The following is a 27,290-nucleotide window of genomic DNA, read 5'->3' on the forward strand; positions in this document are numbered from 1 at the left end:
CATTTATAGAGTGTGTAAGGCATTTTTCCTATCAGCAGTGGATGAGTTCATCACTGGCTCTTTTGTAGGGGATTTGATGGGAGTGGGGGATGGAGAGGCAGTTGTATCTCAATGTGTTGTTTTTTTTTTTTTTTTAAGAGAGAGAGAGAATTTTTTTAATATTTATTTTTTAGTTTTCAGTGGACACAACATCTTTAGTTGTGTGTGGTGCTGAGGATCGAACCTAGCACCACACGCATGCCAGGTGAGTGCGCTACCGCTTGAGCCACATCCCCAGCCCCTCTCAGTGTGTTTTAATTTGCATTTCTTAATAAGTAATCATTGAGCATCTTTTCAGGTGTCTATTGATCCTATGATTATCTTCAAATCTTTAAAAAGTTTTTTTTTTTTTTTCTTGAGTTTGGGAGTTCTTTATATATTCTGAGTATACTCCTTTGTCAGATAAGTAATTTTGGAGTGGTTTTTCTGTCAACCAACTATATTTGTGTTTTTCTGGTTTTGTGTATGTGACATACGTGCCACTTGCCCCTCCTCCCTTTCCCTTTTGTGGTACTGGGGATTGAACTCATATACTCACACCTGCTGGACAAATACTACTAAGCTATATACTCCCAAGACTAGTGTGCACATCTTTTCATTTTGTCAACCGGTGATCCTTCCCCTACCCCACACATGGATTTTTAAACAAGCTCCCAAAGTGATTGTTCACTGAGGGGTGAGAGCAGGCTCTTTCTAAAGCAGCAGTTAACTCATGTTTTTTGCTTATGAGCCTTAAAAGGCCTGAATGGGCAGAAGCAGATAACTGCTTCCCATCCCACCCTGAAAAACAAATGAAAAGAATTTCCACACAGCTTCCCTAACACCTGTGGACTAAACCAAAATTATAACAAACTATTTCCAACAGTCACCTGCTTCTGCCCATTCAGGCCTTTTAAGGCTCTTATATTTCAAGTCCTGTTTCCCAGAGTAATGGTGATTTTTTTGAAGCCTTGCTCTACGGAGGAGGAAGCAGAAACATTATGCTCCAGAGTTCACTTACATTGGAACTAAAAGAACTTTGGAAGTATGTTCCTGTTTTCATGTGCCTCTCAATATGTGTTCATATTTGAGAGTTCTTCCTGAGGCTGAGAATCATAAATCAAACTCAAATTGTGTGAACCAGCTCTTTAGCTGAACTTGGCAACTAAGTCTGGATCCTGCCTCATGCTCTTTCATCCCATTCCCCACCCCCACCATAGACTCCAGTTGATTAGCTGACTAGGCACCTTTATCACTGCAAAAGAATTGGGTAACTTTATACGAAAGTTGCAGAATTTACCAGTAGCCATAAGTCTGAATTATGGGAGAATTCTTTTTAAAAATGTACACTAGGAGGGGGTGCTGTTCATTGCTTATCAGTCACTTTTAACAGAGTGATAGGGCCTCTTACATAAGAAAAGACATGGGTCACAAATAGGCAGCACTTGATCAGAAGAGCCTCTCTTGCCCAATGCAAAAAGCTCTGCCTCTTTCTGTGAAGTAAGATGCCTTCCACTTGGCAGACAGATGTGATAGCTGAGTGTGTATGCGTCCTAAGTGTCCACTTCTGCAAGTGACTGTGATGCTGCTATAATTGAGGATGGGCTGTATATTAATATAGCAAGTTGTTGCTATAAAGTTTAGGATATGACCTACAGGGATGACATCAGAATGTGCTTACAGTTATCGAGTTCTGGAATCCTAGTATATTATTAACCTGGGCTGTTTGGGGGATCTCATCATGTGTGTCTGATTTTCGTTCTTTAGTTCTTAGGTGGAGTTGGATTGATTATTTTACAAGTGATATGATTTTGCATTTTTCTGTGTAGCTGATTTTGTTGTTGGAAATAGATTGTTATAATTTTGGTTTAGTCCACAGGTGTTAGGGAAGCTGTGTGGAAGTTCTTTTCATTTGTGTTTAAGGGTGGAATGGGAAGAAAAGGGATGTGATCACAGCTTTTTGCATGAAGAGTGCAAGGAAAGTGTGTTAAAAGCCTTTTGAGTTGACCACAGTCTTTTACAGATTTAGCCGAAGTCCAGGCCAAATATTCCAGCAGTATGTACAGTGTTTGTGTTTGTGAACATGTACCTATGTTTGTGTCCTCTCCAGAGTCCATGAGCAAGCCATTACTTAATAATGAATTCCAAATTGGGTTTTGAGTAACTGGGTCAAACATAGGACAGGCCAGAGGGACCTGTCTGGTGATTGTTTGCTGAGTTTTGGGCAGCCGGTCATATTGTGACTTTTAGTAGTACTCCCAACTAGGAACATAGTTAGTTATAATGGAGCTTCCTTTAACTCCATTTCAGTTCATTGATGAGATTGTAGAAATGTCTGACATTGGAAATGTGAACACACACACAGGCTGCATTAGCAGCATCCCCACTCCTGCTGCTATGTCCTTGTATGCTACTGTACATTTCACCTAACTTTCTGATTCTTCCATCATTTTCTGTGGTGAGGGTTAGCCTCAGAGGAAACAAGACTCTCCTAGTTAGAGCCCACAACTGCATTCCTTTTGTGGATAAGTGCGGCATTCCCTACTAGACCGGCATTCCCTACTAGACCGGAGCCCTGTGCAAAGGCAGGTCTCTAAAAGAGACCCATTAGCTATGCAGGTATAAAGTCCCTTGTACTTGCCCATTAGACACAAGTATTGGGAGTATGTCAACCATTGATGAGTAAAAGACTTGAAAAATAATCAAAGCTGACCCCCTCCCAAACACACTCAATTTAAAAACTAAGTGAAGGCAAATTGGGGGTCCTCGGTCTTCCATATATTTTGTAGAATGTTTATTATTTAGGAAGCAGTATATTACATCTCCTGTTTTCTTAGTGACAGAAAGAGGAAAGCTCTTAAGAAGTTTAGACGTGCAGAAAGAACAGCTTGAAAAGTGTTTCAGTCTCTGGTCAGTAGAAAGCCCAGATCTCCCAAGTCCTTCTGACATTTGAGGGTGCCAGAAAGAGAATTATACCTGCCCTGGCTGTCTTGCTTTGTCTTTTATCAAGATGGTGACACATATATAGCTGAGGGCTGCTCCTTTTTTTATATCTTGTGATCACCCGTTTTTAGTAGGGGAAGTACCTTTTGTGTGTGTGTGTGTGTGTGTGTGTGTGTGTAAAATTTAATTTATGTATGTGTTTATCTGCTAGAAACTATGCCGACTGTTTTTTTTTTTTTAAAGTCCTTATGAAAATACAAGGTAGATATTACAACCCTTTCCCCCTTGGATTGAGATGCCTGCAGAGATCTGGCTGGTTCTCCTAGGGTGAAGTTAGTCAACCCTATCAGAGATTGATATCTATTCCCCACCCCCTCACACATACACAAAGAGGAAGGAGGGCTGGGTGGTGACTCTGGTAGAGTGCTTGCTGAGCATGCGTGAGGCACTGGGTTCAATTCTGGCACCACATAAAAATAAACAAAATAAAGGTATTGTGTACATCTACAACTAAAAAAAAATATTTTAAAAAATGAGGAAGGAGCAGCTGCAACTGGGGTTATGTTCTTAGAAAAACAAACATGTTGGTTGATAGTGAAGTCTCTGTCAACACACCTTTGTTAAATGGATTTTTGGAGGATTTAGAACAAGTTGGTTTATTTTCTTTTATGACCCTGAATTTTCAAACTCAAAGCTCTGCTGTTTGGTGAAGGGGTACTATAGAAGCTCAGTGTAGTTGGAAGATCAGGAGAATTTGTGTACTCAGGTACCACCTTACACCTTGTGTTGGTCCTCTTGGCACCCTGCTTACTTAAGCAGCTGTGGCATGGTCTGCAGATACCTGGCCTCTAAATGTTTATTGAGACCTTTCATACCTGTTGTATGGTGTTGTCCATACTACATATGAACTTGGAAGAGGGGGAATAAATGTGATCACAGTTTCACAGTGTGGAAGGTACAGTGATTATAATTTCAAATTTTTATTCTTTGTTGCTGGTAAAAGTATTTGACTTTTATCTATTAACCTGGTGTCTGCAACCTTGCTTCTTAGTTCCAGAATTTTTTTTGTGGACTTCTATGTAGATAGTTATGCAAATAAATAATTTTTTTATTTCCTCCTTTCCAGTCTGTATTCCTTGTTTCCTTAGTTGCATTTAGTTATGACTTTCAGTGTGATTGAAAGGACATCCTTGCCATGTTCCAGATCACAGAGAGAAAGCATCTAGTTTCTTAGTGTTGAGTAGGTCCTGTGATCATGATAAGACAAAATCTGGCTCCAGTAACAGTTGGGAAGGCTACCTATAACCAGGCTTTTGGTGGTAGGCAGGTGAGGTGCCATGTAGAGGACAGGGTACTCCAAGCATAGGAAGCCTAGCATATTCAAAGGCCAAAATTTCACAGCAAGTACCTATGAGAGTAATGAGGAATCTGACTAGAATCCTTGGACCCCTTCCATGTGCTGGGTGCTCTGAGGTGCCAGGGATATAATCTGTGTAATTGTGTAGACATCAGACACACACACCTGGCACTCCCAGGCTGCAGTATGGTGTAGCATAGCTTCCTTCAGCATACTGGTTTTTTGGGGGGTGGACAGGTTCTATCAAGGATCAGCTGCAGGGGCTGGGGATGTGGCTCAAGCTGTAGCACGCTTGCCTGGCATGTGTGCGACCTGAGTTCGATCCTCAGCACCACATACAAACAAAGATGTTGTGTCCGCTGATAAATAAAAAATAAATAAAATTCTTAAAAAATATATTTAAAAAAAAAAAGGATAAGCTGTAGCCATATGGTTTGTTCCTTAGGCTTCTGTCCCCCTTCACAGAATCTCTAATTGGTTGCAGAGTAGGAAATTATAAATGGCACATAGTATGATGGTGAGTGTTAAAACAGGAAAATGATCACATAACTGAGGTGGATTTTTATCTCCTCCCTTTTGGAGCAGAGTGTAATGATTCTTTGCTTTCCGAATGGCTTTTTGGGCATGGATCCTGGGATAGCTTGCCCACCTTTTACTGTCCTTTACTGCCACACAAAACTTCACCACAGAGGGCCCCAGATGCCTAGGAGGCAGATCTTGGAGGTAAGCCAGGCCCTAGAGCCCCAGGCTCTGAGGGGATTTGCAATTCTCTTCGCTTTGGATTAGTCCTGGCACTCAGCCATCATTACAGCATTCTTCCCTGGGAACTCAGCAGAAAAGTCCCAAAAATTGGCTCCGTCAACCTTTGGAAACACAAGCCTGTCCTAGGTTGTTGACTGCCTGTAGTATTTTGAGAAGACTTGTGCAAAAACAGTGGGAAAATGGGGAAGGGATTAACCCTGGATTTCTGGGCCAGTTTTTTCAATGTCATCTGCTTCCTCACCCCCCACCCCCACCCCCCATCCCCCATGGTATGGTAGTATAGCCAAATTTCAGTTATGTTCAGTGCTGGCAGCAAAAATCCATACATCATTCCTCTTCTTATCCCCTTGGCTTTTAGATTGGAGAGAAAATCAACAGACCCAGGGCACCTGCCCCACACACTTAGCTACAGAGGAAATCAGCCAGTCTTACTCCTCCATTGTGAACTACACATCCATATAATTACAGGTGCAGGGAAGGAGAACATTCCACTTTGGCGTTTTTGTTGTTGTTGTTGTTTTACTTAATACAGAGATGTTAAACTTCAGATTATAGGAAAATTGCTACGTTGTATTCGTGAAAACTCAGAGACTCTTGATGTGTCTTGGTGTGGGTCTTCCATTTCTGGATCCCACCAGTGATTTAAAAGCATGTCTTAAATGTTTAGAATCACATTTTAAAAGGGGGAACTTTTGAAAAAATTCTGACACCTGGGCTCCTGCTGAGGACCCTTTATATTGGAATCTCTGTGGGAAGGGGCCCAGACAGCAGTATTTTTTAAGGTATTTCAAATGCTGCCAGGTGTGTGGTTCTGTGCACTACTTCTTTGTATAGGTCTCATCTGAAGTCAGAAGCTTTACAGTCAGATAAGAAGAAAAACATACTAGTCAAGTTGCATACTATCCTGGACTTGGTTAGCTAAATAGTTTTTTTTTTTTTTTTTTTTTTTTAATGCCTGTTTCTCAGCTATCTTATTGCAGAGTACCAGAGTCTGGGGATGGAGAGAATGGTAGTCTGGTTTATGAAGACCCAGTTAACTAGGCTACACCTGGGTCCTATAAAATCTGGGGGTTGAAGTCCTAATTTAAATACTGAAGCTATTTGTAAGTTATTTGTGATGGAAAATTAACTTAAAGTTGTACATGACTAGGATGTATTTTGATGTATCATAATACATAGAGTATAATTTCCCATTTTTGCGGTGTACATGATGTGGAGTTACACTTGTCATGTATTCATATAAGAACATAGGAAAGTTAAGTTCAGTTCATTCATTTCCCCTCCCTTCCCTTCATTTCCATTTGTCTAACAATGAAAAAGGACTGAATTTATTTACCTCAAGGAAGTTACATATAAGACAGTGCAGCTATAAGAAAAATGCAAATTAAAACTACACTTGAGATTTCATCAAACTCCAGTCAGAATGGCAATTATCAAGAATACAAGGCTGGGAATTTTACCCCACCCCTCTTTATTGTGAGTTAGTATCCACATATCATGGAGGATCCAATTCCCAGTACCACCATCAACTTGAGTTTTTTTGTTTGTTGGTTTGGTTTTTTTTTTTTTTTTTTTTTGAGATTGGCTTATTTACTCCAGTTTCATCCATGCACTGACAGTGGTAGAGTGCTTGCCTAGCACATGTAAGGCAGTGGGTTCTATCCTTGCACCACACAATAAATAAATAGATAGATAGAAAGATAGACAGATAGATGAATAGATAAATAAATAAAATAAAATAAAGGGAGCCTGTCTGAGGGTTAGCATGATAGTCTCCAGTTCCATCCATTTGTTGGCAAATTCCATAATTTCGATATTCTTTCTGGCCAAGCAATATTCCATCATGTATATTTAAGTCCTTTGTATATATACCAAGAAGTGGAAAAACTGGGTCAAACAGTGGTTACATTCCAAGTTTTCTGAGGGATTTCCAGACTGCTTTCCAGAGTGGTTGCACCAATTTGCAGTCCCACCAGCAATGTATGAGTATGCCTTTTTCCCACATTGTTACCAACGTTTATTGTTACTTGTATTCTTGTTGGGAGCAGGTACTGGGGATTGAACTTGGGTGGCACACGACCACTGAGCCACATCCCAGCCTTATTTTGTATTTTAATTAGAGACAGGGTCTCACTGAGTTGATTAGTGCCTCACTTTTGCTGAGGCTGGCTATGAACTCATGATCTTCCTGTGTGTATCACTATGCCCATCCTTGTATTTTTTTTAAATTGTAGATGGACACATACTATTATTTATTTGTTTGTTTGTTTGTTTATTATGCAGTGCTGAGGCTAGAACCCACTACTTCACATGTGCTAGGCAAGCACTCTACCAGTACTGAGCCACAACCCCAGCCCTGGCCTTGTATTCTTGATAATCCATTCTGACTGGAGTGAGACAAAATCTCAGTATAGTTTTAATTTGCATTTCTTTTATAGCTGCATTGTGTTATCTGTAACTTTCCTGAGGTAAAAATTCAGTCCTTTTTTATTAGCTTTAAAGATCATAGTATAGCTCGCTATTATAGAATGGAAGCTGTGGTTTTGAGTAAGCCACAAGCCCCCAGTGTTCAAAATAGATACGTACCTTGGAAGCCAGCTTTAGAGTAATTTTGTGTATGAATAAGATATTCTAAGGGAGAAGGTTTGTTCACTAGGTTTAATGCATAATATGGAGGAATTGAAGAGAGATTAGAAACCACAGAATCTTACTAGTAAAAGTCACAAGGAATAGGAAGAAGTTAAAATGCCCTATCCCATCTGTCCCTTTTCTCTTTTTTTCATTGCACTACCACGTACTAATATATCACATGTTTTTGTTGTTTTTTTAATACTTCCAAGAAGTAGGTGGGTGAGGTTTTTTAATGTTTTTTATAACTTTATTATTTTGTATGTGGTGCTCAGGATTGAACCCAGTGCCTCACCCATGCTAAACAAGTGCTCTACCCCTGAGCTTACAACTTCAGCCCAGGTAGGTTTTTTGTTTTTTTTTTTGTTTTTCTTTATAACTTTATTTTTTTATGTGGTGCTGAGGATCAAACCCAGGGCCTCCTGTGTGCTAGGCGAGCGCTCTACTACTGAGCCACAACCCCAGCCCCAGTTGTTTTTATTGTCCCTGTGAACCAGGAAAGCAAGTGTCTTTGTGTCAGATCCCAAGAACCTGCAGTGTTGTGAAATATGTAGGATGTTGAATGGATTAATCAAATATCCACACTTTTCACCTAAGCCAGGAACATCTCAAGTGACATTGTAGCAGGGAGGGCAGTCATACCAAGGCAAATGGCCTTTTGCTTGGCCTGACTCTATTAGGAGTTGGTTTGTAGCCTATGCATTACCTTTTCAGCAGCTCCTGAAAGAAGGCAGAGTGTTGGGGCAGCAAAAGTGGGAAGCAGACCCTATAGATCCATGTTAGTGAACAGGAGATGTAAATAGTAGTGGGATCACAGAAGCAAAGTTAGTGGAAAGAGCAAGCTGAACCCTTAACATAACCCCTAATTTGGGGCTTTGCAGGGTCTGAAGTGCTTTAAAGACTGCTTCTTTCCTTTTGGGTCTTACTGGAATCAAAAATATCATCTGTCTCTAATTCAATAGAAACCCAACCACTACCTTCACCATCATCACACCCTCCACCCTTCTCACCCCTCACACTTGGAATCGAACTCAGAAGCACTGCACAACTGAGCTATAGTTCCGGCCCTTTTCTTTTTTATTTTGAGACAGTCTCCCTAAATTGTCCAGGCTGGCCTTGAACTCATAATCCTCCTGCCTCAGTCTCAAGTATCTGGGATTACAGTTGTGCACCACACTTTTTAAGACTCTCATTCCTTTGGTTGATATAAAATCTCTAATATCCTGTATGTCTAACATTACCCAGTAGAGATAGTGAACCCAACTCACAAAAGAACTTGTATCTGTTGCGTGAGGTGGGGAGGGTCTTATTGTTTTATAAATGTGCCAGGATGAGAATGTAATAAATCAGAAAAAATGAAAACTAGACTTGGAGAGGGAAGGAGGGCAAGTGTTTGTGAGCTCCATCCCTCTGGGACACAGCTGTAGCAGAGTGTGATGGAACCTGGAGAGGAGGGCAGGGCAGGGCAGGGCACTTGTTTTCTTTGGTTGGTGTTCTGTACCTTAAAATTAATTAGTGAAACCCCTGGAATACATGTTTGGGCAGTATTTTGGGTGTACCCATTTATTATTAAAGGGGTTTGAGTTTGTATTAGATGTGATGATTTTTTCTTCTTTAGCAGGAGTGGTGCATTTCTTCACTTTACATGTACTGCATTTTGATGCCATTTCTGTGGCAACCAATGAACTTTCTAAGGAAACAAATTCTATTTTTGTAATATGGTTTAACAGGATTAGTGAAGACACAGAAAATTCCATTATTAAGTCACTCTTATGGTTTGAAGAGAATTTAAGTGATCTAGTACACAGTTTTTAACATTGACTCCAGTTGTGTACTCTTCTAATAATCTACATATGCCTCAAGTTAGTCTTTGTTTTTAAATGTCATAAGTTTTGGTTTTTTGTTGTTGTTTGTTTGTTTTTGTTCTAAGGGGAGAGGCCTTGATAGGGGACTTTTAATTCCAGTAAAGGATCCTTTGTAAGGTTTTAGGGACTTCAGACTCAGTTTCAAAAATATATATACACCTGCTAAGAGTGGTGGTGCATGTCTGTTGTCACTGGGATTTGTAAGGCAGGGGCAAGAGGGTTGTAAATTCAAGGCCAGCCTTAGTGACTTAGAACCTGTCTCAAATTTAAAATAAAAAGTTGGAGGTGGGGATTGAGGATATACTCAGTGGTAAAGTTCCCTCGGTTCAATCCCCAGTTCTTCAAAAAATAAAAATAAAATGAATATATATATATACACACACACACACACACACACATCAATCATTGTGTGGGAGGGTGTCATGTGTTCGCTGTATAACCACCCTGTGCCCCAAGATTTAGAGATCTAATTGTTTTAACTTTTCTGTCCTGTCTTGAAACCAAACCAAAGCCCCCTTTGGCCTTAACAATTTAGGGAGTCCTGTCACTTCAGTTTCTTTTCTTTTTTTTTTTTTTTGGTACTGGGTATTGAACCAAGGGACACTCTGCCACTGAGCTTACATCCCCAGCCCTTTTCATTTTTTATATTGAGATAGGGTCTCATGAAATTGCCTTGGCTGCCCTTGAATTTGTGATCCTCCTGCCTCAGCCTCATAAGCAGCTGGGATTGTGGGATTATAGGCAAGCTCCTCCACTTAAATTATCTTTTGAGTCCAACCCCATCCTCCTCCTTTTTTAGTCTGGATTTGTTTTGTTCCTACAGGAACCTATGTGCTAAACTTGTTCTTCATTCTCTCATCAATGTTCCCAAAGTATGTGATGCCTGAGCCCTCAAGTAAAGTGACTTTTTAGTCAGTACAGGGACTTCCATCCTCATGAGAGCAGGAGCTTCTGAACCTTTCAGTTTTCTCTCTCCTTCCTCTGACATCAAGGATGTGGGTACTAATCTGTTCCCTTTGAGCACCTCAGAACTTTGAGCCAGTGGTCTGGATTGTTTTAGTTGTTATTGTTTCACTAACTTTCTCTTCATAGCACCTGGTGCAGATTTTGCATTTGTGACCTTTTTTCTTTTAATTTTTGAAAAATTTCAGATTTAGTAAATAGGGAGCCTACATCCTGGGAACAAATATTTACCCCTCACACTTCAGATAGAGCTTTAATCTCCAGAGTATTCAAAGAACTCAAAAAATTAAACAACAAGTTTAATTTTTTAAATAACCCAATCAACAAATGGGCCAAGGATCTGAACAGTCACCTCTCAGAAGAGGATATACAGTCAATCAACAAATACACTGAAAAAATGCTCACCATCTCTAGCAATCAGAGAAATTCAAATTAAAACAACTCTAACATACCATTTCACTCCAGTAAGAATGGCGCCATTATGAAGTCAAACAATAATAAGTGCTGGCGAGGATGTGGGGAAAAGGGTACACTTGTGCGTTGCTGGTGGGACTGCAAATTGGTGCAGCCAATTTGGAAAGCAGTATGGAGATTCCTTGGAAAGCTGGGAATGGAACCACCATTTGACCCAGCTATTCCCCTTCTCGGACTGTTCCCAAAAGACCTTAAAAGAGCATATTACAGGGACACAGCTGCATCAATGTTCATAGCAGCACAATTCACAATAGCTAGACTGTGGAACCAACCCAGATGCCCTTCAATAGATGAATGGATAAAAAAAAATGTGGAATTTATACACAATGGAATATTACTCAGCACTAAAAAATAACAAAATCATGGCATTTGCAGGGAAATGGATGGCATTAGAGCAGATTATGCTGAGTGAAGCTAGCCAATCCCTAAGGAGCAAGTGCCGAATGTCTTCTTTGATATAAGGGGGGTGACTCAAAACAGAGCAGGGAGGAAGAGCATGAGAAGATGATTACTATTAAATAGGGATGAGAGATGCATGGGAATGGGAGAGAGAAGGGGACTCGCAGAAAAGATGGAAGGAGACCCTCACTGTTATGCAAAATTACATATTAGATGGTGTGAGGAAGAAAAAAAAAGAGAAAAGTGTCAGAGTGGGTAGAGAGAGGTGATGGGAGAGGGAGGGAGGAGAGGGGGGAATAGGAAGGGTAGCAGAATACAATAGACACTAATATGGCTGTATGTATAAACGTGGCTGTAAAACCAATGTGATGCTGCAATCTGTACACGTGAAAAAAAGAATTCATACCCCACTTGAATCAAATGTATGATATGTCAAGATCATTGTAATGTTTTGAGCAACTAATAAAAAAAAAAAAGAAAAAAATTTTCACATTTATAGGGCTGGGATGTAGCTCAGTGGCAAAGCGTCTGCTTTGCATTCACAAAGCCCTGGGTTCGTCCCCCAGTTCCAAAAAAGACAAAAAAACAAAAAGCCCCACCCCCAAAAAATAAGATTTTAAAAAATTTCAGATTTATAGAAAAACTAGATCTGCCAGTTTATTCATTACTTCACACAGCACCCCTCCCGCTATTTCTTTAAAATAAAGGTCCATGAACAACTAAAAAATATTTTTAAAAAAGTAATTTATATATGTGGTATTTTATCTGTATGTACTTCAGCAGACATCTCAAGTACAGGGCATTCTTGGAGCTCCAGTGGTATGGTTGACTAATGCATGGTAAGAATAGGGCATTCTCTTGAAAGCAGGAACTTGACCAGGTATTTATACATCTATGTTCATAGCAGGACCATTCACAGTAACCAGAAGCAACCCAAATATCCCATGATGAGATGCATGGGTAGGTAAAATATGATATATGCATTTATATAGACAGTAAGCTTTAAAAAGGGATGGAATACTGGCATATGCTATAAGGTGGATGAACCTGGAAGATGGGCTAAGTGAAATAAGCTAGTCATAAGAGGATAAATATTGTGGGGATTTCCACTCAAATGAGATCCTAGAGTAATCAAATCCATCGTGACAGAAGAGAAAATGGTAGTTGCTAGGGGCTGGAAGAGAGGAGAATGGGGGGTTAGTGTTTAATGAGTACAGTTTCCCTTTTGAGGAATGCAGAGAATTCCAGAGATTTATGGTGGTAATAACATGAATGTACTTAAATTTTTCTTTTTTCTTTTTTAAGAAAAGGATAAGGGCATTTTCCTCTAAAACCACACTAGGGGACAGAGGTATGGCTCAGTGGTTAGTACACTTACATAGCAGGCTCAAGGCCTTGGGTTCTGTCTCCAACACCACAATAAATATTGTTATATACAGGAAAAATTAGCAATTTTTGCATGTGATATTGAGATTTTCTGTGTTGTCCATAAATGTGTCTCTTCTGACCACACACATGTTAAAATTTTCTTTTTCAGAAATATATTTGGGTTTGTAAAAAGCAAATTGAGGACTGGGGATATAGCTCAGTTGGTAGAATGCTTGTCTTGCATGCACAAGACCCTCGGGTCCATCCCCAGCACCACCAAAATAAATAAATAAATAGATTAGAAGCACAGGTGGGGATATATGGATGGAAGAAGGTTGGTTGGTGAAGAGGGTCTGAATTTAGTTAACCTAGCCCTGCATTGGTAGTGATCTGAGTCCCTGTGGCACTAGAGCTGAGTTCCTAAAATACCTACCTTTGAAACCTTCTAGTTAGATCTTCATAGGGTGGTCATTAACAAACCTCTGTGTGTGTGTCTGTCAGTCTGTCTGTATGGAATCTTGCTAAGTTACCCAGGCTGGCATTGAACTTGGAATATTTTCTGCCTCAGCCTTGATAATAGCTGGGATTACAGGCCGCTGCATGCAACTTCCCATGTATCTCTTGAGCATTATAATATGGTTAATGATGTTGAGGAACTGGGTTTAAGTGTGTTTGGGATACTTTGGGCCTCTGAATCTACCTTTTCAACTGCAATTTGAAAATAATTTGATTCAGATTTTAAATAATTTTGTACCCAAATTAAGATGTACTGTTAGGTGTGGAGTATATGCATTTGGACTTCAAAGATTATGGAACAAAAATGTTAAATAGCTCAATTTTTTCATAGTGATTACATGTTAAAATGTTTTATATATATTGAGCTCAGGGATACCTACTATTAACTTTATCTGTTTCTCTTAAATGTGGCTACTAGAAAATTTTAAATTACATGAGTCACCTAGATTCTATTGGATACACACAGGTACGGAATTTCACTTCCTCTCTGCAGCCCCACAACTAATGCCCTCCATCCAGTCAATCTTCTTACTTTCCTTTTTGTGCAGGCATCTCTTTCTCTTCTATCCTAACTAGGCTTCAGACCTGTGAGTGCCCCTGGTATCCAGTCTCTGCTTTGGCATAGATCTGTGATGGCTTTTACTCGGTAAGGCTGGGGGAAGGGAATGTTGCTTCTGTTACCTGTTGAGGGCCAGCAGGACTGATTGTTTTTAGTGGATATGTGGGGAAAGGCTTCCTCTCTTCTCTCTTTGTCTTTTGGCCCCAGGTTCTTAAATAGCAGGACAGAGACATGGGAAACATTGGTAGGAGGGCATTGGTACCCTCCCTGGATGAGGCCTAAGCATAGCTAGAGATTGAGGAATGCAGTAATGTGTGGTTCTTTCTTTTTCCCCACACATGCATTGTAAATCAGTGGAGGCTGCATTCTAAGTTGATGATTTCCTTCAAGTATTTTTTCCCTGTTCCTGATTGAAAACTATATACATGTCATTTCAGGAGTTGGAAAACACAAATGTGTCAAGTAGAAAATAAAAATAAGGGCTGGGGTTATGGCTCAGGGGTAGAGCGGTCATCTAGCATGTGTGAGGCCCTGGGTTTGATTCTCAACACCACATATAAATAAATAAAATAAACGTATTATGTCCACCTACAACTAAAAAATAAATATTAAAAAAAAGAAAATAGAAATAAGCTGAAGACATATATTGTCTTTCATTTCTTTTCTACCCTAGGATGTTCATGTACTCATATTTTCCTTTATTCATTCATTCTATACTCTAGACCCTTATATAAAACTTCATGTGTAATGAACAGTTTCTCCATTCTTAAAAGATTTTTGGAGTTTTTAATATAAGGGCAGTGAGGACTTACAGGACATGTTTCAGGTTCAGTGGGAGTTTGATAGTCCTTGCCCTGGCTTTTGGTTTCTCCCAAACTGAAGAAAGCTCTCTACCAGCAAGTGGTTGTTAACTCCTAATTGGACTTAAAGAACAAAAGGAGCCTGCAGGGAAGCACACTTGGACTATATGAAGAGTTTGTTAGGTGCCAGTCCAAGGCTTCCCTTGAGGCTCCCTTAGATGCTGTATGCCAATAGCTGGTTATGCTACTGGTTGATGCTTTCATCTGCAAGGGGTGAAAGCAAGAAGAAGAGGATATTGAGTGAGCCTTGCTAGGAAATGAGACACACCCTGTGTTTCCCTTCTAGCACCTGTGTCCTCCTTGTTAATGTCAGAGTTGGGTTACTTCATTTTGGTGGGTTATTTACTTTGTGAAAGATAATGTGAAAGTAATGGCAAACAGCAATGTGAGTTCTTGGAAAGTGATAGTTCTCTGCCAAGTTCTTTGCTTCCTTGATTGTTCTAACCTAAAATTGTGTGGGATTTTGTCCCCATTCAATCTCTTGCATCCTGAAAGTTCCTGAGACCTGAAGTTTTCAGTTATTATAATCCAACCAAGCATCCCTCTCACGCTGACTAGGTTAGGTGATCTGGGCAGTAGAGATGGGATGTTGGCTGAGGATGATCTGGCAATACATGGAGGTGGTTGTCTGGGCAGCTTACTCAGATAAGAAAGAGTAAGCCTGAAAGGAAGTCAAGGTGGTGTGGCAGTCAGAGGCTTTTGTCCTGTTTCTCTGGGGTCACATGAGAGAGTTGCCTATGAATATGGATTAGTGGCCTTTTCTGTACCCTTGGTGTACAGAAAACCTCGCAATTTGTCACTGTCAGCTCTCACTGACTCGCCATCTTTGGATCTTGGGTCAGTCTTCAGTTTCTACTCTGTAAACTGAGGACTTGGGGTCTTTTCAGCTCTGACATTAATTTTGTGTCACTTTCTGTGTTTCCTTTCTTTTGAGAAAAGTGGTACTCTCCCTTCCTTCTTGTAGTAGGAATTGAGTACCTCATGAGAGGATAGATAAGGTGAGATAAAAAGTTGTCTTTCCTGGAATGACTTAAGAGTATATCTGGATGTTGACCAGTTGTAACCACCTTTTTTCCAGATCTTTCTTTTAAAGTTCACCTTCACAGTGACGGGTCCAGTATAATGTTATTGAAGAAAGGGTCACCCCAATAACATCAGCTCTTCATCAAGATAACCAGACTTAGGTATTTCAACCCTAAGTTGTGTTTCCTTGTCTTGTTTCCAAGTATGTCTCCTGGTCTCCTTTTGGCCATCAAAGACCTGGTTTGACTTTCTTCTCTGGCTGTGGCTAAAGTGTTGCTCCAGAATCTCTGAAGCACTTATGCTGCCTTTGTTCTGAGTTCCTTTTGTTTCAGTGAGCATAGGCTGAGCCCAGGGATACCTGTGGTTGTGCAGTCTCAGCCATTGTTCTGCTGCTTTAAGAGGAAATTTAGAGGCACGGTGTGCTCTTGTTACTCCTCTGGGTTACTTCTCAGGGGATGAAATTGTTGAAAGTTGGTTGAAGTTTCACTTTTCCTGCTCTATTGGATCTGCTCATGAATTCAAGTTGTTTCCACTTATGCATGACCAACCAATGTGCCAAGCTGATGTGTTGTGGAGTATTTTGGCCACAGGCAAGGTGGTCATCAGCCATGTGAATTAGTCTGCATCTTGTTTATCTCCCTCTTCTTAGCTTCCCAGGTTCCCGGTTTGATCTTGACCACATGCATGGAGGTTGGCATTAACATGTTTTCCACTAACAAAATTTCCTGGTATTTGTTGTTCTGGAAATGCTATATAGTTACCTTTAAATAAATTGGGGCGGGGTCATGAAGCTTGTTGACTTTGTTTTCATCCTTTTGTGGGAAATGAAAGGTTCAAGAAGACCAAGTGTGATGTCATTCTCAGAAACTTTCTGATCTATACCAAGGATGGCCCAAGACTTATTATCAGCCCAGTTTGACTTAGGTTTGTCCCTCATAGATCTTTTTCCTTTTTTGATTTTTTTTGTGTCCTTCAAGAAGTGAACATTACTTTCCACGCTTGGCTGGTTTGAAATTCCTTCTATTCTCCAGTATCTCCTATATTTTCGTCCTACTAGAACCCTCTAATTAGTAGGAAATACTCAGCCTTCTCTTGAGCTATCCCACAGTTCGCTTCTTTCTCTTTCTTTTTTTCCTCTCTCTTTTTTTATTTGTTTGGTTCTTTCTTTTTCTTTTTTTTTTTTTTTTTTTTTGCAGTGCTGGGGATCAAACACAAGGTCTTGCACATGGTAGGCAAGCACAGTACCACAGAGCTACACCACAGTCCTTTTTCTTATTTTGAGACCGGGTCTTGCTAAGTTGCCCAGGTTGGTCTTGAACATGTGACTTTCCCTGCCTCAACCTCCTGAGTAGCTGAAATTGTAGATGTGAGCCAGAAGGGAGTCTCTTAAGACAGGATTTTCTGCACAAATTGACAGTCCTGTTCTTTCATGATTCATATTATGGTATAGATTGAACTTTGGGCTCATATCCTGCACTAGCTCTGTTGAAATAATGGATATGTATGAGGTGAAGACAGGTAAAGAAGATGAAGTAATAGCTTCAAAGAGGCAACCAGAGAACATGTTGGTCTTTTTCCTGTGAAAGGCCCAACCTGAAACATACTCATGACACAGCCTGAGTTGGTTGGGGGATGCCCAGTTTGAATTAATGGTGTTTCATTCTCATGTTTCAGCCTCTCATTTGGATTTTAGCCAGGTCACAGTTGCTTTGCAAGATAGTGGTTGAAAGCCAACTCACTAGGTAGATGCACAAAAACCCAGAGTCTTGTGGGGGCTTTTGAAATAGAACAGAAGTCAAAGAGGTTGAGCTTTTTAAACATAGGTATAGTCATTCAAAGTCCTGCTACCATATCCCACTTCATTCTGTGGTCCCATGTGCTCACCCACATGTTTATTGTTACCTAATTTTATCTGAAAATTTGCCTTTCTAATGTAGCATTTTTCCACATACACTTCCCTCCTCTTCACAATGTCTGTATACCTATGGCATAGGGTCTACAAACTGTCATCCTGGGGCCAGAGTTCTGTTTGCATATAACTAACCTTATCTGTTTAATTGTCTATGGTTGGTTTCATGTTGTGGTGACAGCAAAATGGGTTATTTTGACCTGTATCCTGCACAGCTGACTGTGCTTATTCCCTGGCACTTGATAGGAAAAGTTAGTCTAGCCTGTCCCTGCTGGAGTATGTTTTAGCCCAGCAATCTTGATCTTGTCCACAGCAATGTTTGTGGTTTTTTTATATTACATGTTGCTCACAGAAACATTTTAAATTCATGAATCCATCTACCCAGATTTAGCAATCAGTACCATGATGTAACCCATATGCAACAATGGAACCTTTTATTATACCTGAACTTCTCATGCTTCCAGCTGCTGGCAACTTTTATAGAGAAGAGGGGAAAATACAGCATTCTCAGTGTTCCTGATGTAACTGGCCTGCTGCTTGCTTTCTAAAGGAAAGGGACTGGAATTCTGGTTGGCAGGGCTCAGCTGCCTCCTTCAGTAGGGGACAGAGGTTGAGAGTGTTCCACATTCTCCTAGTAGGAAGGCTGGCTCATCTCTCTGCCTTTGGCTCCTCTGGGTCAAGGCAAGCTGCAGAGTCTGAGGTAATGGGGCCCCACTTGGCTGGTCCGAGAAACAGGGGGCAGGGTGTGTACAAGCTGCGTGAAGGAGGATTAAGTCTTTTAAGAGCTGCCTCGGCACACGGCCACTGGCCCAGCTCCAGGCAGTGCAGTCTGGCTGATGACATGAGCACTGTTCTCACCAGCTGCCTAAGCCAGTCAGATGGAAAAGTAATCCTGTTTGTGCTTCCCCACTGACACAGATTGCACAATTATATAGTGCCGTCATCATGAATGTGAAGTAGCCACTGTGTTAAGAACAGGAAGGGAACAGGCTTTCTGATACTCAATGTTGTGAAACCAGCGTTTCAGCAAAGATGTTTCTAGGGTAGGCTAGATACTCCACAGATTGATTAATACTGAGATATTAGCAGTTTTTTTCACATGTTAGGATTCCCCCAACCCCCTTCTCTTTGTCCCTGGGTAGAATCTTTAATTTCCCCCAAATGATTGTTTAGAAAAGAGCCTTGGGAGCAGTGGAGAGGTAACCCACCTCTGCCTGAAAGTTAAAATTTTTATGAACTTGTATTTTCAGTATAGGCTGAGTCCACCAGCACTAGTCAGCACAAAACAAGTTCAAGCTGTATCCCCTCAGATTTCTTCTTTTTGAGAAGCATAAATGAAAATTTGGTATTCATTCTCCTTGTCCTTCCCAGTTTATTCTTATTTTATCCTTCACTGGAGAATTGTGCTTCAATGACACTCGTGATGTGGACTGAATCTCATTATATATGACCAGGTGCTGGGACAGTTGTTTCAGCTCTGATTTGTTTGGGGGGTGAAATTCTTTAGAAATTGTGCTTTCTAAAGAAAAGGGCCTGGAATTTTGGTTGGCTGGACTGTATCCAGCCCAGGCCTGGCTCCTGGCTCCAGAATTCAACTTGAGTCCCAGCTCATGGGCTTCCTGGCATTCAGAAACCTACCTTTTTAGTAAGGGTAGACTCACTGATGGATACATGAAATATGGTGCTGATTGGTGCAGGCCCCCCCCCCCCACCCCCAGTCTTCCTTGTGGTTATTGTTCTTGTGCTTGGTTTGAAGACAACTGTGGAGCAGAGCACACTTGAATACATGCTGCTCCAGGTGACCTTCAGAAAACCAGGCCACCACCCACACAGTTTCTGTGTTGCTATGGATATAATGATGAAGATGGTGCCACTGTGGGCTGTATTATTGCTGTGAGGATTCAGCTGATGCAAATCAAGTGTTCAGTACAGAGCATTAGCCTACGAAGTGGCAAGTACCTTCTGGCAAAATTTCCTAGGCCCTAGAATGGATGCATTTGATGGTGGCTTGTGTAAAGCTCTGCTGAAAGTATAGTTGCTGGTTATTTTATGGAAGGATCCATAAAGCTTTTAGTTAGCTAACATTTGTCCTTAAAACGGCTCCTCCCTTCCCTGTCATCTTGCTGCCTATGCACTGACACTTTAGGAAAAAGGAGAGTCTGAATAGACAGGACAGAGTTGAAGAGGGGAAAGTAATCCTGTTTGTGCTTCCCCACTGACACAGATTGCACAGAACTTCAGGTAGAGATACAGGTACAAAGTTGTAGCTGGTCACAACCTTCTTGGATTATTCAGCCTCTTGCATGGATGGAACTGGAAACTGAATCTTCAGAAATCAGTTATAGATGGTCTCTCTTCCTCTCTGGCTTGCCAGCCCTCCAAGTCACAGAACAACTGTTTCTCTCTTCTTCCCTTGCGGTTCCTCAGAACACCCATCTAGAGTTCCTAAAAGCCTAATCAGAGGACAGGAGCCTTTGGTGGTGGTTACCATGGTGTAGGCAATGAGAACCACTTGACTGAGGAACCAGTGGAGAGGCTCACTGCCACTTACTTTACAAGTAGGAACACTGTCGTTGCAGAATATATTCAGACTTTTAAAACTTGTTTTGGATTTATTTGAAATAAAAGTTTCTGTACAGATTTCTAATTTTTTAGACTATTAACTAGAATATAAACAAGGTTAAGACTACCAAAGGAAATCAGATAGCTTCTGCAGAAAGCTGGAAAACATCATTACAGTGATGCTTTGTTAAATACTATTTATAAGTATTCTGAAATCACATAAATGAGGGCTGAGATGATAGTAGCAAAGAATATCCTTGAAAAGGAGACATGTTTAATCAAAGGTCTGTAAGTTGGGGAAATAAGTACTAATGTTCCTAGCAACTGAACTGTGTAGTTGTTGAAAAAATGAAACATGTAAATTGAAGAGCTAAATATTTTTAACTTTATCCTTCCAGAAACCATAGCTAACTCCTAAAGAGAGATGAGCACTTATTGGGCACTGTACAACACAGCTTATCAGCTTTAGAACCAGCTTAGATACCACTGCCTGCATTTTCTTTCACATTGATTTTTATATGGTTTGCTACATTTTACAGCAACTTCTAAACACCAATCTTTGCAAGTTATATGATTGTCAAAAGGATATAGTGCAATCTAATTGTGAAATTGTGATTGCATGTGTCAATCCTGTAGTGCCTCGTGGGGTTTATCGTGTCATGCTGGGGCACCTTGGCTCCAACTATGACAGCATATACCTTTACTTCATCTTTTTCTTCTTATTCTTTTAAACTGGGAACACGCTTTGAAAGATTTCTTTGGGGTATAAATCCAGAAATAGGAATTCATTTGGATCATGCATCCTTTTTAGGATTGGAAACAATAAGATGAAATTCTTACTGCCACTTGACCTTTAGCTAACTCCTAACAGTAAATGGCAATTCCTGTCTCTTGGCCACAGGTCAGAATGAGAGTGGGAAGGGAGCAGCTTTTTTGTTTGTTTTAAATCCTTTAGATGGGAAAGTTTGGTTGAAAACAATGTCTGATTGTCAAAAGAATCCTGACAGCCCTCCATCCATCTTCTCACATGAGCTGGTGTCCCTTGTGCATAGACTGGTGCCTGTGCTGTTACTATATTGCATAGATTGGGAGTCCTATCCCTGCCTCCCTCACTCACCAGGAGCACATGTTCTGTCCCTCCCCCTTCCAGTCCCATTCTGGCCATTCTTCACTGGTGTCATCTTGTCCCTCCAGGTCAGCAAAGGTCAAGTATCCTCCCTGTCCAAGACCAGAGCAGTCCTGCTTTATGATATTCTCCCAAGTATTACTTAACCACTCAGGAGAGTGTCATGTTGACTTCTGAGTCCCCAGGCCTGCCACTTAGCTCAAATGGACACTTTGGCTGAGTGACTTGTGTCTGGCCGCCAACCACATTGTTCACATAAGAGCTGTTTTCCTTTCCTAGATCATTGAGATTGAACTGGAGGCCCCAGAGTGACAACTGGTTATGGTTGCTGTAGGGCCCACCTGCTGTGTGCTAGGAAGGCAAGAGTGAAGTCAAAGTAGGCCTACTCTCAAGTGCTCAAGGGCTGACAGGAAACTGTTAGATGGAGATCAGGGAAAACCTTGATCTGGGTCAGGGTTGTTGCCTGCCTGTGTGTGTGCTCCTAGCTGGGATAGCAAATGAAAGGCCTAAAGGTGATAGGAACAGTAGCTGTGTTGTTTGGAACATGACCACTTCACAGTGGGAAGAATTTATCCCAGGAAGTTGACCTAATCAGCTCTGTACCTTAGAAAAGTTTTCTGGCTTTGTGTAGAACTTTTCACTGGGCCTCTTCCTTGGTCTGTAACAAACAGGAAGTTCTGGTTAACTTTCCTCCTGTTCCTTGTCATGGCAGTAGGAGTGATTCTTGAAGTTCACAAGTATTTTACTATCCTGTGGTTATGTACAGGAAGGGTGAGCCACAAAATGTAAGCTATCTGGGCTTAGGAACATCATGATGAGTCAGATTATGGCTTCTTAAAGTATGGGTGCTACCCAGATCTGTTATAGGATGGGTACAGAACAGTAGTACTGGGTATCTCATGGTGATACTCTGACTTAGTTATCATTACCTGATGGTCTGCAGGGAGGGCACACATGTCACCCTTCACTGGTTGTCCAGAGCCTCCTAAGAGAAACTTTTTAGGTATTTGGGGCTCCAGGTCTGTCCTAATCTGTTGATCATGTCATATTTTCACTTTTCATCAAACAACTTTCAGTTCTTTCCTTGTGGGATTGACCTCAGGCATCGTGTGTGGGGGGGTGGGAATCCTGTTCCTAATTGTCATGTTAGTTAAGGATGATTACCAACCTGTCCAGAGGATCTCTTAGACCCTCTGGGGTTGTGTTCAGCTTACTCATTGGCATTTCCTTGGTTCAAAGGCAATTTAAACTGTACACAATCGAATGCCATGTTCTAGGCAATCTTCCTTGCTCAGATCTGGTCTTTACACATCCTGAATAAGTTACTTCTTATCTGTTAAGTGGGATGAGGACAGAATCAGAGTCAAGAATTGTAACTATTTAAGTGTTACTGCGTATCAAATATGAGCTGCTGGCTAGGAATGGTATTTTTGACTTTTTTATAGTGTAAAGAGCCAAGATGAGGTGATGTTTAAGAAAGCAGCTTGGATCATGGTGGCTCAGGCCTGTAATCCCAGCAGCTCGGGAGCTGAGGCAGCAGGATCGTGAGTTCAAAGCCAGCCTCAGCAAAAGTAAGGCACTAAGCAACTCAGTGAGACCTTGTCTCTAAATAAAATACAAAATAGGACTGGGGGTTGTGGCTCAGTGGTTGAGGGTCCCTGAACAATTTCTGGTACCACTCCTAGGGGTACCAAGCTTTCTGCAGAAAAATCTCCATCTATCTTATATACAGAAAATTCAACTTCTTTGGCCAGTCTGTGCCTGAAGTAAAATTTAAGAACAGTAGTCAGACCCAGAGCACATGAGTCCTGTTCCTTGGCTTTGTTATGAGCCTCTTTGGAAAGAGAGGAAGCATAGCCCAGCCTAGAAGCTTCAGTTACCTTGGCATTCAGCTTGCCTCAGGGACATTATTTGGCGATTTCCAGATTGTCACTACTTAATGGAAAATTTATGGGGCTCCTTCCTCTTGGTGGAATGAGTGTGGTTGCACCCCCTGGTGACTTGTATTCTTACTGCCTGTCTACTCCTCTGCCCTGGGATTGGAGCTTCTCCCAGGTGTGCCCCCGCCCCCCCCCCCACACACACATACATGCACACTTGCTGCAGCTCACCTGGCATGTGCTGAGTGTATAGCATCATCTGTGTTTTTTCCTGGGCTGCTTTCTAGGAGAAATCTGATCATGGCAACCAACTAGACAGCATGCTTTAGCCTTACTCCCTGTACCCTCCCTTTCTCATTCCAGGCTTCTCTAGTGCACTGAAGCTTCCCCTCTGACAGGACTACATTGAACTCAACCCCTGTTTCTTTGGACATGTTGGTCCTACCGCATGTGAGTCCTTTTATGTCGAACACCAAGCATCCTTAAATCCTAGTAACTTGTCTCTTCTAATTCTGCTCCCCTGAGAATGAGGTCCTGCCCTTCATTACTAAACCTAAAGGCTTGGTAAAGTCTATTTCTTGTCTCCTCAGGAATTAAAGCATATGCTTTCTGCAAGGCTTCACACAGCTGGATGCAGCTTCTAGGGTGCTGCCTTCCTCCAACTGCTCCTTCGGCTGCCCGGCCCACTTGCTCTATACCCTCTAGTCAGCAGTGATATGTTTGAAGTCACACACACACACACACACACACACACCCTGCCATGCTCTTGTGTGATTTGGCCCAGATCCTAGTTCTCTCATCCCTTTGTACTCTTTCTCCTTTGAGCAAGCACTTTTTCACAGTTCATATTCCTGCCCACAGTTTTTGAGTGCTCCTCTCCCTGGATCTGAGAGTGACTACTTCCTTTCCTTAATTGGGGGTGTCTTCACTTAGGCCTGAAAGACCCCCTCTGTCTTTTCCAGGCTTCCAGCTTGGCCTGAGCTGTCAGGCCCTCATGCACCTCCTTCCCATTAACAGCCTGACACCTACTATTGCCTTGATTCATATTACAGGCACTTCTGGGTCTTCATGGCAGTTGCTTCAGGCCGGACTTGTCACCAGAAGCAACCCTGATGAGATGAGGAGGTGTCTCTAGCACCTGAGGCAGGCCCACCAAGTTAGACATCTGCCTTTGCTAAACAATTATTTGGTGAGATCTGGCAAGGATTAGTCTAACATGTGCTTGGCATGCTTAAGGACATGAGTTCAATCCATATCATCAAAAAGGAAAGGAAGGGAGAAACCACCTTAGGGTGTGATGCTTGCTGGGTGCTTATTAGATTAATGTAATGTTTCACAAGGCCTACCTTCAAAGAAAGTTGCTTTTGGGAAATGCCCCATCTTGTTCCTGAACTCATAACTCACTGCTCTCTTCACAATACCACACACATACAGACAAAGGGCTGCTACATCATGTCCTTCCTTCCTCTCCTCAGATGTATCCATTCAAGGGCCAAAGGGAGTTCTCTCCTAGGTATTATCCTTTTCCTGTGAGTTAAAGATTTTTTATTTATTTGTTTATTTTTTAGTTGTAGTTGGACACATCACCTTTATTTCACTTGTTTATTTTTGTATGTGGTACTGAGGATCTTACTCAGGGTCTTGCACATGCAAGGCGAGAGCTCTATCACTGAGCCACAATCCCAGCCCCTTATTTATTTTTTAAGGGTATTTTTTTAATATTTATTTTTTAGTTGTAGGTAAACATAATATCTTTATTTATTTATTTATTTATTGTTGTATGTGGTGCTGACGATTGAACTCAGTGCCTCATGCATGCTAGGCAAGCTCTCTACCTCTGAGCCACAACCCCATCCTGAGTTTTGTTTGTTTTAGATGATTCACATCCCCACTCTGGCTTTTTGTGGGATTGGGGTATCATTGAGGATCAAACCCTATGCCTCATACTTGTTAGACAAGTGCTCTACCACTGAGCTGCAACCCTAGCACCAGCATTTTAAAATCTTTTACAGGGTGTAAAGGAGAGGGAAGAACATCCTTCCTCTTAAACATGAATTCAGTGCTCAGATGAGTCTGAACAATCCGTAGTACAAATGTGTTCATCACTACCAATCATTTGTGAATTTGTGAGTTGCATTCGCATCCTGCCCCCTTCAAAGTCTTCTAGAGATAGCCCTAGGCTGCTCCCGTCCTATCCTTTCCCTGTGCAGCTTCTCAGAAATGTGCTTTCTCCATGTATTCTTTAGTCAGATGATAGCTGAACTTGCAGTTAGAGTACCATGAAAGGAAGAAGCTTTCTTCCTGAAGTTGTCCATTTTCCCAACTCCTTGTGAACTCTTAGAACTACTCTTCATCCAGGACCTTGGACCTGTGGAGTCAGGGTGGGGGTTCTCAGTGGCCAGAACCTGTGTGCATGGCTCCTAGTCTGCCTTCCACAAGCCAGGAGGTCCCCTCTTCTCATCCAAGGACAGACTGCAGGGTTGCTTTATGTAGCAAGCTGTCCCTTGGTGGGTTTAAAATATGTTAATTTGTTAGAACTGTGTTTACAAAAGGGTTCTGGGAGCCTTGGTTTAAATTACATTTGAATTGAATTATAAAGTATTTGATCAACATCTAGAGGGCCTAGGCATAAACTGCTTCTTGACAAAGTTCATTCCAGAATGTACCAGAATGAAAGCCATGACCGCCAGCTAGCTTTACCTGCCTTTTCTTATCCCTCTGCCTACCTGTTTTCCTGAAAGCCTCAACTGATTCCTGAATCAGAAAGGTTTTCTCACCTCTGCTGAACTGCCAGGTTCATTCCTAGATATGCATATTAAATGCAGGCAGCCCCCAGTTTATTATTTTTCTTACTGCTGAGCCTGAGTTTAAAGCTGGTCATACCTCTTTCTTGCCAGTAGAAAAGTGTCATACAAGACACAGAAAGAATGCAAATGGCCTGCACATTTAAGCAAATGTTTCTTCTCATTAGTAGCCATCATGAGAACTCCTGGCACTGTGAATAAAGGGTGGATTGCTATGTTTCTGAAGGGTAGTTTGCAATAAAAATTCGTATATCCCCAACTGGTCGTTGTACGTACATCTTGGAGTTTGTGACATTGGAATATATGGACAGTTGCATGAAGTCACCTTTGCAAGGATTCTTGCAGCGTGGTTTGTAGAGTTGGTGTGACCTTCAGCAGGAGTTGTTCAGGGAAGGGAACAGGGTGGCACTCATGAGCACTGACAGCCAAGCAAGGTTTTTTGTCATGAGAGGTGCCCTTTTTTTCTGGTTGATAAAGTGCTAAGTGGAATATGGATCCCCTCAACCCCATTGGGGAATGGAATGCAGGGGCTCTTTTGTGCTGAGCTGTATTCCCAGTCATTTTTATTTGCGACAAGGTCTCGTTAAGTTTCTGAAGCTTATCTCAAACTTGGAACCTCTTTACTTCCACTTCCCAAGTTACTGGAGATTTTTGTTTGTTAAATTCTAATCAGTGGGCTAGGGATTTGGCTCAAGCGGGTAGCGCGCATGCGGCCCGGGTTCAATCCTCAGCACCACATACAAACAAAGATGTTGTGTCTGCCGAAAACTAAACAATAAATAGTCAAAAAAAAAAATTCTCTCTCTTAAAAAAAAAAAAAAAAAAAAAGGGAAGTTGAGACTGAGAGAATTTTCTAAAAAAATAATAAAATTCTTATCAGCAGTAACTTTTTGTGGGATTTTTTTCCCCCCCATGAGCAAACATAAAAATTTAAGTTACCAAGAAATGTTCTTAGTAAGTGTGAGACTATGCCCAGAGCATTCAACAGTGAACTGGGTGGGCAATCCAGCCTGCTTTTCCCTGCCTGGCCTTGGTTCACCAAATGGAATTACTGACTTTTGACTCAGTGCTTTGTAAGCATCTAATACAAATAAGAATTTGAATGTAAATGCCAAATTGGGAGCCTTTCAAATCTTCCTTCAGCATTCCCTGAACTCCTGAAGATGGAAATAAGGACATATAGATTTGTGGAACAGCTTTATTGTCGTCCCCCCCCCCCCCCCCCCCCGCAAACTCTGTAGTGTCCAGTGCTGCGCCCCCACCACCCTTGGCTT

The 27,290-nt window shown here is 41.4% G+C and overlaps 1 protein-coding gene across 4 annotated transcripts in view; it reads left to right on the top strand.

The window, feature by feature from the left end:
* Positions 1 to 27,290, top strand: part of Brd4 (bromodomain containing 4) — an 84,972-nt gene that overhangs the window by 22,929 nt on the left and 34,753 nt on the right. The gene's annotated exons all lie outside the window — the stretch shown is intronic.

Source organism: Callospermophilus lateralis, chromosome 1 (genome assembly GCF_048772815.1).
Source record: "Callospermophilus lateralis isolate mCalLat2 chromosome 1, mCalLat2.hap1, whole genome shotgun sequence".
Lineage (NCBI taxonomy): Eukaryota > Metazoa > Chordata > Mammalia > Rodentia > Sciuridae > Callospermophilus > Callospermophilus lateralis.